Below are 12,897 nucleotides of genomic sequence, written 5' to 3' on the forward strand. Positions count from 1 at the left end.
GAAGAGTCTGGACAAGCTGAATCGATGGGCTGAAGCCAATTGCATGAGGTTCAACAAGACAAAGGGCAGATCCTGCACTTGGGTCACAACAGCCCCCTGCAGCACTACAGGCTTGGAGCAGACTGGCTGGAAAAGTGCCCAGTGGAAAAGCACCTGGGGGTGCTGGCCAACAGCAGCTGAACATGAGCCAGCTGTGCCCAGGTGGCCAGGTAGGCCAAGGGCATCCTGGCTTGTGTCAGAAATAGCGTGGCAAGTGGGCAAGTAATTGCTGCCTGTACTCAGCACTGGTGAGACCACAACTTGAGTCCTGTGTTTTTAGGCCCCTCATTAGAAAAAAAAAAACATTACATTGAAGTGCTGGAGTATGTCTAGAAAAGAGCAATGAAACTGGTGAAGGGTCTGGAGCATAGCTCTTGTGAGGAGCAGCTGAGGAAACTGAGGTTGTTTAGTCTGGAGAAAAGGAGGCTCAGGAGGCACCTTATCACTGTCTACAACTCCCTGAAAGGAGGTCATAGTGAGATGGGAATCAATCTTCTCTCACAAGGAACAAGCAATCAAACATGAGGAAACAACTTTAAGTTGTTCCAAGGTAGGTTTAGATTGGATATTAGGGGAAAATTCTTCACTGAAAGGATTTTCAAACATTGGAAGAGGCCCAGGGAGGTGGTGGAGTCAGTCCTCCCAGAGCTATTTTAAAGACATGTAGATGTGGCACCTAGGGACATGGTTTAGTATTTAATAGCTGGACTATAGAGGACCTTGGAGGTCTTTTCCAAACGAAATGACTCTGTGATCCTACTTCTTTCTTTGGCCTATTTTGGAGTTGCAAAATTGTTTATTGTTGAAAACATTTGACAGAAAAAAGGCTAAATATGCCATCATTCAACGCCGAATGCTGTAAACAACCAAAGTTGCACCAACCGTCCTAAGTTAGCCAGCCATTCTAGAGTTACTGCCAACCCTTTTCATCATGGAAAGGGATACAGATGAAACAGATGCATAGTTTTCATTTTACACTTTGCATTAGTTTCCTTTCCTTATGTACAGGAAATATTTTTTGAAAGGTGCAGGCATTATAATAGATGACTGAATTTTTCAGGTACTTATTGACTTGGGAAGCCAAGTCCATCTAGTTTGTATTTTGTGTGTGGGCATGTTAAAATTCTAGTAACTGTGGGGAGTCCCAGGTCCATGCTCCTCACTGTCTTAATTTTACAAGAGATACATATTTTTACAGCTAAATCCTTGCAAATTTACCTTGATATCTTAAATTCAGAATATTGATACTCCATTTTATTACACTGCAAATTGTGCTTGCTGTGTAAAGGTTATTTTGAGTACTGGCTGAGAATGCCAGCCTGAGGTCAGTGCTCATCTCCCTGCTCAACTACATTCTGGGAGGTTTGGCACTAGTGGACAAGGACATCTGGAAGTGTCCACTCTGAAAAGAATGGTGAAGTTCATACAGTCATATAACCATAGCATGGCTTGGGTTGGAAGGGACCATAAAGACCATCCAGCTCCAATTCCCCTGCTATGGGCAGGGGCATCTTCCACTGGAGCAGGTTGCTCAGTGTGGCCTGGAACAGTTCCAGGGCATCAACAAGTTCTTTGGGCAGCCTGTTTCAGTGCTTTACCAACCTCACACTAAAGGACTTTTTCCTAATATCTAATCTAAATCTACTCTCAGTTTGAAGCCATTCCCCCTTGCCCTGTCACTACATGTTCTTGTAAAACATCCCTCTCTTTCTTGTAGGCCTCCATTAGGTACTGAAAGGCCACAATTAGGTCATCCCAAAGACTTCTCTTTTCCATACTTAACAAACCAACTTCTTTCAGCCTTTCCTCACAGGAATGGTGCTCCACTCCTCTAGTCAGCTTTGTGTCCCTCCTTTGGACTTGCTCCAACAGATCATGTCAATGTCCTTCCTGTCCATCCTGGATGCAGCACTGCAGGTGGGGTCTCACCAGAGCAGAGGGAGAAATCCCCTCCCTCACCCCACTGGCCATGCTGCTTTGGATGCAGCCAGAATATATTTGGCTTTCTGAGCTGTGAGTGCACATGGCTGAGTCATGTCCAGTCTCTCACCCACCAGCACCCCCAAGTCCTTCTTGGCAGAGCTGCTCTCACTCTGTTCATCCCCCAGCCTGTGCTGATACCAGGGGTTGCCCCAACCCAGACGCAGCACTCTGTATGTAGCCTTGTTAAATCTCATGAGATTCCCAGGGGCCCATTTCTCAAGCTTGTCCAGGTCCCTCTGGATGGCATCCCATTCCACAGGTGTGACAACCTCTCCACTCAGTTTGGTGTCATGTGCAAATCTGCTGAGGTTGCATTTCATCCTTTTATCTACAGCATTAATGAAGATAAATAACACTGGTCCCAGTACAGGTCCCTAATGGACACCACTAGTCTCTGATGTCCAGTGAGACTCTGAGGGATTGATCAGTACCCTCTGGATGTGACCCTGTGACCAATTCCTCATCCACCCTACAGACAATGAATGGAATCTATCTCTTTCCAATTCAGAGAGCAGGATGTTGTTAGGTACTATTTCAAGGGCTCTGCAGAAGTCCAGATAAATGACATCTGCCACTTTCCTTGTTCAGCATGTAGTCACTCCATGTAGGTCAGGCAGGAGCCACTCATCTTCATCGCCACTCTCTCCCTGACAATTTTGGATACAGCTTGCCTAAATCAGTCATGTGGTTTTATGTTTCTTAGTGTTTTACCAGGTATGCAACAGATTGCCTGAATTAACTCCTTTTTTCAGTATATTTCTCAATGGACTGTGGGATCAGAGATCATTCACTCTGTGACTGTTGGTGACAAGGTGCAATGTAAGAGGCTTTCTTATGCAAGGATGAAACTGAATATAATTACAGATGATAAGGTTTTGCAGCCAAGAGATTATGTGAGTCAGAAGTACATGGGAAACATGTCACCTTTGGGTACATTTGAGACTAAGAGGGGGCTGCAGGAAGAGGTTTAAGTGATTGCAGTCAGCAATGTGTTCTTTGAATCATTAGAGAATCTGTGGTTTTCTATAATATTGGTCACTTATGACCTGCACTTGTGTTTCTGCATCTGAGAGCACTTTTTGTGACAGCCAGGGGAAAGCAGTTATTAAGGATCAATACAGAGGTGTCTAATCTTTCAAATACATGTGTTAATCACTAAGAAGACTAAGAAAGAGGTGGACACAAGCTGAACTTCACTGTTGTTTTTGTTGAAGAGATAACATAGTTATGGTAGAACTGAGGCAAAACCACAATAAAATGTGGGAAACGTGCACATCTGCTAGAGATGTGATGTTATGTTTTCCATGTGTGGTGTATCTTTATATATCAGAGATTGTTAATTTGTAGCTGCCACTTGAGACAGGCTTTACAGTGAAAAAGATAGTACTCTGCTTTTTACCCCAGCTCCCTCAAACAATTATTCTAATTCTATATTTATTTTTCATAAGCTGAGGCAAGAGTGAGATCTGCTATGAGAACTTATGAGAACATACCACTGTTATAAGGAATGGAATGCTTTATGGAAATACTAATTCTTACTTGCTCAAAGGGTTAGGAAGCAAGAACCAGTCCTACAGAAAACAGGCTACAGAGACCTGGGTGTGTAAAGTTGAAAGAAACTGTCCCAGGAAAAGGAAAGTCAAGAAATGCCTAAATGTTGAATAATTAAGGGAGGAAACCAACAGGAATGAGCGTCACAGGGAAGGACTCTGAGATATGAACCTGAATTGCTTTGAGTGTTGATATCACAGCACTTGCCCTTTATTCATAATTTTGTAGATTTAGCTCCTCCCTAGGATTCAGTATTTTTCCATACAACTCATTTGTTTTAAGTTTTCATAGTCCCCCCTCTAGTGTGAGAGGCAATGAGTAGAACTATTGTACAGGATTACTGTGCCCAGTTCAACAGTTCTTTGTTTTCAGTTTACTGGCTGATCTTCTGAGAGGTGTAAAGGTTAGGGTTAGGGTTAGGGTTAGTTAGTTAGGGTTAGTTAGTTAGTTAGGGTTAGTTAGTTAGGGTTAGTTAGTTAGTTAGGGTTAGTTAGGGTTAGTTAGTTAGGGTTAGGGTTAGGGTTTCGGTTAGGGTTAGGGTTAGGGTTAGGGTTAGGGTTAGGGTTTCGGTTAGTGTTAGGGTTAGGGTTTTGGTTAGGGTTAGTGTTAGGGTTAGGGTTAGGGTTAGGGTTAGGGTTAGGGTTAGGGTTAGCGTTAGGGTTAGGATTAGGATTAGGGTTAGGTTTAGTGTTAGGGTTAGCGGTAGGGTTAGGGTTAGGGTTAGGGTTAGGGTTAGGGTTAGGGTTAGGGTTTCGGTTAGGGTTAGGGTTAGGGTTAGGGTTAGGGTTAGGTTTAGGGTTAGGGTCAGGGTTAGGGTTAGGGTTAGGGTTAGGGTTAGCGTTCGGGTTAGGATTTAGGGTTAGGGTTAGGGTTAGGGTTAGGGTTAGGTGTAAAGCTGTACCTCTGTACTGGATCCTGAAAAGCCCTCTGGTTGATAATATATAATATATAAATTGAAAATACTGTATTATTTTAAAGCACATTAAGACTGGAACCCAGAAATATGAATACATTATTTTTATTTTCAGCTGAAAAGGATCTGAATCTGAAAATAAAATACGGTTCCTAGAAGGCCAGCCTACTGTATATGGAGGGTGGGGAAACTAAATGGAACCCATTCACAGCAGGTTAATGTTGGCCACAGGAGCAGCTGACATTGGAACTTTACTAGAGAGACCGTGTTGTTGAGAGTTTATTGAAGGCTTCACGAACAGCAGAAACAAACAGAGCACTGGGGTTTAATTTTAGGGTATTTTTGTATCCCACTTAACTAAAGACCCCAATGACGTCTGTCTTGAGCAGCTGGCACCTGGTCTGTTTTTTTAAAAAAAAACTGATAAAAGCTGATTTAGCACTGAGGAGGTGCACCATACAGCATGCATGTTGTCTTCATTCAAGCTATCAAAAAGCACTACTTTCAAGAGAGGATATAATCTTATTTATATCTATTACCTATACCAATACATAGTTATTTTTATTGCATTTCAAATAACTCAGCTTTGAAAGTAAGAGGTCCTCTCCTGTGATGGCAGTCTAAAGATAGACTGGCTGAATTCTCCAGCTTCCTTAGCACTGTACCCCTGCAAAGGGATAGCACAGCTCTGACGAGAACTTGGTGCATGGTTATAGCACTTTTTAACCATAATAAGGCAGAGAGTGAGTGTTGAGCTCATTGCCTGTGTCAGATGGACACCTGTAATCCAGTAAATGTTAATTTTTTTCCTGAAAGTGTCACCCTTCCTTAGTTACTACAAGGAGTCAGGATGAGGACTTCCAAGCTAGAACGTGGCAGCACTGAAGAGTCAAATTGAACTAAACCTCTTTTCCAAGTATTTATGCAATTCAAATTTATTTGAGTCTTTAATTTGAAAAGTATCTCCTAAGTAGTCAGTCTCTCATAGTTTCTCATGCTGTTTAATTCCAAACTTGCTGCTTGTGGCTGCTAGGCAGCTAAGTGATCAATATGAGGGTAGCCTGTCCTATGCAAGTTCTTTGTGGATTTGTTGTCTTACAGACTAGTCACAAAACATGAGTGTTTCACAGCATGGTCTTCCCCCTGCCCTGGACATATGACCTGGAGTAGAGCTCATTCGAGTAGTCCTTGAATGCCTGGTAAATATATGCTTTAGTAGCTGTGCTTCACTGGGGATAATAACTGATGATCCCCCCTGTTCATTCACCACCTCTGTCCTATCACCAGGCACAGTCCCAGTGATACCTTGGGAAGGCTGACCTGGAACAGAGACTGGACAGAGCTAGAGAATAAAGTAGATATTTATTGAAAGGCCTTTAGGATACACCTTGGGCAGTACAAGAGCCTGGCCAGGACTACACCCAAGATGGACCCAAAATGGTCACAAAATGGATGGCCGGTCACAGGGTCCTACACTTTTATAAGTTTTTGTCCATTTACATATTAGGGTTTAATTGTCCAATTAAAGCTTCAGGTTGTGAGGTCCCATCCTTCTTTTTCCTCCCTTCAGTCCATCGTTGTTTTGCTGTTGGGCTGAAAGTTGTCCTTGGTCTTCAGCAGAAAAGGATTTGTTTTGTCTACCTACTCTGTGAAAAGAGCTTACTAGCACTTAACATGAGGCTCAGAACTACACCCCTAGGCAGAACAGAATCTGAAAATATGAAAGCTAAAACTTAAAGCATCATCAGAGGACAGATCTCCTTGATAAAAGATGTGTGTCTGCCTATTCCCACAGTGGCTGTCCTTGTTTTGACCCAAAGAATGCAACTGCATCAGTTGTGATGCAGTTCTTTGCTTGAGAAGAGATGAATCTCCCTTTTAAGCAAATCTTTTAGGTGGAATCTTCATGCTGTTTGGTTTAATTTGGGTTTGCAACTCAAAGAAATGATAAGAATACTTATAAGCAGTTTATAAGCATAAATAAGCCATGCATAGTTAGCAGGAGTCAGCACTAGTGATATTCAAAAACTGATAGTAATGACTCAAACAAAATTTCTTTTCAATAAGGAATTCTTAGCATTACAAATACAGAAGTAAAATAAACAATTGCTAAGCAGAGAAGTTATTTAAAAGCAGAAGAGCCTGAACCTACCCTAAAGCCAAAGTAGCATATTTTTGAATAACGGAACCTCATGAACTTCTATGTGAAGCTGAGGTTCACTTTTGGTATTATGATCTTGATGGGAGAGCATTTTCAGAGACAGAAATGTAAGAAATGCAATATATGCAAAAGCATCAAGTGTTATTGTTGCATACAATCCCTTCTTTTCCATAGATCGTCTGAAAATATGAACTTGCTTTTTCACAGTTGCCACTTCTTCAAGCACAGGAGAAAACTGTACCTAGTGCCTGGTGTACCAGATCTTCTAACAGGAAAAAAAAAAAGTATTTTAGTCTTAATGAAATAGTATTTTTGGTCTGTGCCAAAATTAAAGTTGTCCACATAACAAATCTCCTTTCCACAATTCTTTCAGCGATACCTCAATACAGGGTATCATCAGACAAAATAAAGACAGACTTTATCAGCTAAAATAGAATATAAATGTATTGAAAAATATTTTCAAGATGGGAATAAGGTAAATCATTGCTTTAGATATGGGTTATTCCAACAAGGCCAGGGAGGATAGTGTTTTTGTTTAGAAATATTCATCCTCAAACATCCATTTTCCCAAATGAACTATTTACTGTCTCACGTACCAAGCATATTTTTCTGTTCATCTGTTCATTCGTTAATTGTAATTTCTCTTTCTTATTCATTATTCATCTATACTACACTTTCATTTGATGAGAATTTCCCCACTAGAGACAGATCATTCATTTCAGTCTTAGATAATCCAAGTTAATGCTGTGTTGGTTAATTGTAATTATTCTGGTATGTCACATGCTATTTTTCCTGAATGAATGAATTTAGTGTTTATAATCTGAACAAAGGTTTAAAGAGGTCAGCAGAGTTTGTGTTTCCCAGGAGCATGCATTCATTTAATGAGCAGTTAAAGATTAAAAACTGCATCCTGAGGATGCTGAATTCACTGTCTTAATGGTCCATGTGGGAAGAGGCAGGTCTGTTTCATTCTGGCACTTTGAAGGAAAAAAAATCACTTACATACCAGGTTGCATTTTAATGTCTATGGACCTTGAAACTGGACTGGAAATTGACTAATTTTTTTTTTTATTATTTTTTTTTTTTTTTATTTTATTTTTTTTTTTTTCAGGCTAAAATTTGTCACTGAAGTAAAGAAAGGATGCCAGGCTGTATAAAGGTGCTTTGAATTATTGTATCACAAATTCAAGGCTATAAAACAACTTAGTTTCCCAATTTCATGTCTTCTGACTATTTAACTTAAAAGCTTAACTTCTGAACTGCACTGGATAACTTTTATATGACCTGATTATAGCTGTATGGTGAAAATCTTTACTTCTAGCTGTAAAACCCTAAGGGGTTTTCTTTTCACATAAGTTATATCTTTTTCTGAAAGCCAGACAGGTTTTTCAGAACCTTGGTAGAGTAACCAAAATTATCGTTTGGTATCTGCTACTGTTTGTGTTTTACCCATTTAGTAACCTATAAACCTCAGAACTGGAAAAAGATGTAAAAGTGGCCACATGCTCAACCCCATCATTTTTTAGGCACTTCTGGAATATAAAACATATTGGCAGGTGACCTTTGTTTAGCAGAGAAATAGCAGCTTTCAATTTCTTTTCTCTTTTAGATCTAATAAAGGAGCTGTAGACTTCTGAACATTTACCTTTGCAGAATGTTTTTAAGCTTATGGCCAAAGTCTCCTTTACGTCTAAAACAATTTAATCCTTAGCACACTCTTAGCTTTCTCCACATAACAATATGTAATTATTTTAATTAAAAAAAGATAAAAAACTTCTTTAGTTGACCCGTGTTGCTGTCTTCCCAAAATCTACTGCTTAGCCTCTGCAGGAGTGACAATGAACTCAAAAAAACACAAACTGACAGGTTATGTTGGACTGTTTGTTTCTTTCTTTAGCTGTGTGTCAACACAGAAAGAATTGTTACTGTCATAGATAAACAATATTTGGTTTAGATTTTTTCCAAGATTTTTTTTAAATGGTCTGTGAACAACTTCTAGATTCTCAATATGACACAAAGTTTCTGGGAAATGACAAAGTCACACCTTTACACTCAGGAAGCAAGAAAGTCAACAAACACAATGATGTACAGAAAAAAATTACTTGCCCATCATTTAACTTAATTTTTAGCAGTAAAAATGTGACAACTCTGCAAAAAATATATTATGTGGGGTTTATGGACAGGTTAGACTATTGGTTAAACAAAATAGTTTTAAAAACCCTTCTCTGAGATGCAGTGAAGATTAGAAGAAATTACCACTCATTCAGACTTTTTTCTAGACTAATTCACAGTAACTACTGAAGACATTTAGCTACCTTCCAAAAGTTCTTTTTTCTCCCTTGCAAAGCTCTCATCTCTGGATTTTCACAAGGAAAAGTCATCCACAGGGTTCTCAGAATTTTGCAGTAATTCTTAAGTTTTCCAATAGATCTGAGCTATCTATTTTTGTTCTAGCAAGTTTTCAAAATCTATTTAGAGAGAACTTTGATGACATGTTTTCACTAGGTAAAGAAAAACTAAGCTTTTCTGTTCTATGTTGTACTTTAATCTTCCAATAGTTTTAATTACCCCCAGTAAAAGCTGGGTGAATGGTGAAAATCACATGTTAAATTATTGGCCTGAGGTTTAGATGTGTGATTTTTTCCAATTTTTATGTTTTTTTTTCCCTGGAACTCCAAGATTTCACATATTTTCCATATTTTTCTGTATTTTGAGATAGATTTTTTTTCTGGTCAAAGGATTATTCTATTGGTACAACAAAATACTAACAAAAATTTCTAAATATAAATCATCATTGCTCAGCCCCAGACATCTGACAAAAGTTTAATGTTGATGTTCAATATTTCCATGCATAACAAATATTTCCAGACAGTGATGATCTTCCTCATCTTTCTTCCCAAGGAAAGATATGATGTCCTTTGACCAGAAAACTAATGTCATCATCTCAAACTCTTGTTTTAAAATTATTGCTGGCAAAACCTCTCAGTTTCTAAATTAAGTGGTTTTCAAACTATAGCCTAGGGTCCCTGGGGAAATCCCCTGGACCACAAGTGATCCACAGAAGGTAACTAATAAAAATATGCCTTTTGAAAGCTTATATTCACTAACCTGAGACCTGTTTCCTCAACAGAAAGATTGCCATGATGTGCTTCTTCTAAATGAAATCCGTATCAAGGCAGCATAAATTGTTTGTAAAAAAATTTACAGGACAAAATGCATTTCTTGTTTATTTTACCATTCACATAAGTATTCTTATATTAAGTACATTAGCAAGAAAACACAGAACAAAAAAAAAGCCTCTGTAAGTGAAGAATACATTCAACTTTTGGTTAAGAGTTCATTGAGCCTTGCTGGTCAATGCTTATGATGCTGATCTATGGAGGTGGTCAATTCAAAGCTAGTCTTTGCAGAATACCTTGCCTAACTAAGTGCAAAGCTTAAGATCATTTGACCAATATCTAGCTATGTATAAATAAAAGTTTAGGCCTTGAAGAGAGAATCCATATCCAGGAACTAACCTGCATATGGCTTCATAAATTAAAGCCACATGGAAAAAATTCTAAATTATAAAAATAAGATTAATCCAAATTTTTTAGCCAGTACTATAAAGAATTTCAATGTGTACCCTCTGTGTTTCAGTAGTTATGATGCCTCCAGAAACTCAGTATTAAAAACTGACTGAGTTTTAGTCACAGATGACTTGACTTTTGTCATCCCTTGGCATGATTCTGTTACCACAGAGACAATCAATTCATCTGAATCAATGCAGTCTGAACAATGGAGTAAATGGAAAACTCCTCATAGCAAGAAATATTCAATTTCATTCCTGAGTGAAGACAACACAAATTGTCTCTTCTGTCTGCCAAGCAAGACAATTCCATTGTTTGGAACTTAACTGGCATTGTGGCAAAGGACATGAAAACTCTTTTTGTTTCCAGCAATGCTAGGGCACAGCACTCTGAATCATAAATCTCAATAACTATTTTACACTAGGTCTTGTCAAACTTGGAACATAATATTTGCCATCATGGCTTGGTCACATCTCTTCACTCCTATTGTCAGAAACCAAGTATCTGTATTTTGATATTTCTGTGCAAAGCAGCTACAACAACAGATAAGGTATTAATAACATTGAATAAAAAATAATAATTTTCTTTTCTTAATGCCCGATCAATATTCTTTCTCCATTAAAAAAAAATCCCTTCTTTTATTTTCTTTCTCCTTCTAGTTTTGTCCTTTCACCTATTTCCAAGAGAAATTGTAGTTGGATCAGCCACTATTTGCTCCATCCTTAAATACAAGTACTTACATAAGTAACAAGATTATTTATGGGTGAAAACCCCCAAAAATATATCAATAAGCAAAGACTGCATTTTTTTCTTAATAAGCATGAGTTCACTATTTATAAAATTCATGGCAGTCATCCAGTTATTTTCAATAACTCAAAGTTTTAGACTCTATAACTCTATCACTCATCAACACCAAATGATTTTTTCACTTACAGTCAATGAAAGAAATAATATTGCTTTGGAGTATTAAAGAAAATTGGTGTGAAAACTCTTTTGAGTTATGTTTCATAGATCTTGCAAAAAGATTTGAATGCTGAAAACAGATTTTTAAATCTTTTTTGGAAAGAACTATATTTTCCTTAGATGTCTTAAGTATACCAGTTAAACTCCATTCCACATGTTTTGTTCGGTTTTGCATTTTTTTTGAAGGCAGATTTCATATGTAAAGGCAACTACAAGGCTGAAATAATTAAATAGGTGTCTGAAATATATTCTGGTGACTTTCATTTTTTGAAAGATACTATGGTGATCCTAATACAGTTTAACTAATGGGAGCTTTGTAGTACAATATTCACCATAGTTATTAAAAGCACGAAGTATTGAAAGACATGAACTCTACCAGAGCAACATTTTTGTGGGGAGTAAATCTTTTGCTTTTGAAAAATAAATATTTATTTAATCACATATTACAGGCATTTTAACCACACATTTCTGAACAGCACATCTGTTCCTATATCCACAGTGACGCATCATGTGGTGACATTTCCCATTATTTATGGCAATTAGGCCACTTTGCACCAGTAATACACCATGCTTTAGAGAATAGGGCATCCTTATAATAAAGAGGAATATAAACCTGACTGGGAATATGCCTGTATCTGTGCTTTTGCCAAAAAGAAAAAAGAAAGGTTTTGGATCTAGTTCTGAATTCAGTGGCAGTTTTGGCCAGTCAGGCGCAGGATGTGGACTCATGAAGGAAAATAAATGTGTATGTGGCATGAATGCAAGAGACTTACTCTATTTTATAATGAAAGTGAAGCAAGTAAAATATCTACATATGGAACAGTATTGATGTTTTCCTGTCTACATTTAATACTACTGTCCCATTATATGTCTGATTTTGATATGCAAACTCTTCTAGTTTTTCTAGGGGAACAGCAGTTTTTGAGATGATTTTAAATGTGATCTGCTGTTACTTGTTTCCTCTTTGAAACACTGGGTTTTAAAGTGTCTGGTATTTCTGATTTCTTGGAATGCATTCAAATGGCTTCTGGCTTAAAACCAAAAAACTCGGCCTAAAAATATCAAATTTTTTTGAGTTCAGTCAGTATTGACGTTAGTATCACTGAAAAGTTTTTTTTACAATGTGATGGTTTATCCATTGAAAGTTGGGCAATGCAGAAAAGAGAGATTAAAGTCAGCTAAACCTGTATAATATTAACTATGGACTGCTCAAAGTGAAAAATCAATTACACAGATCTAAAGTAGGCAAGAAATTTCTCAACCTATAAATAAATGATCAAGTGAAGACAAAAAGGCTTAGAGCCTCTTAAAAATTCACCATTCAGTGTTTCATGCATGGCTTAAATAACAACTTGAAATGCTGTTTTCCAGGCAGACATGGTAGAGTAGCCCAAAAGTGAAGTAGCTAGAGGCTTTGTTAATAAGTGCTGTAATCTTCCTTCCAAACTCAAATAACTTTCTCATACTTAGAACTGAAAGACTGCTTAAAGCTTTCTTATAAAGTGACATACCTAGCAGAAGACAACCTAGCTATATAAAAATTTAACAAAACAAGATTTTTGCACATTTGACATTAAGCTCAGTAACATGGCCTTAGTTTTCTACTTGCTATGTTTATGCATATTTACCTTCAAAATGACCTTACTGCAAACACACCTAGCTCTTGCAGAGTTCATGAGCAAATTTTGAAAACATGCATAAAGTAATTTAAGAACGTA

This window comes from Prinia subflava, chromosome 1, assembly GCF_021018805.1.
Source record: "Prinia subflava isolate CZ2003 ecotype Zambia chromosome 1, Cam_Psub_1.2, whole genome shotgun sequence".
Classification (NCBI taxonomy): domain Eukaryota; kingdom Metazoa; phylum Chordata; class Aves; order Passeriformes; family Cisticolidae; genus Prinia; species Prinia subflava.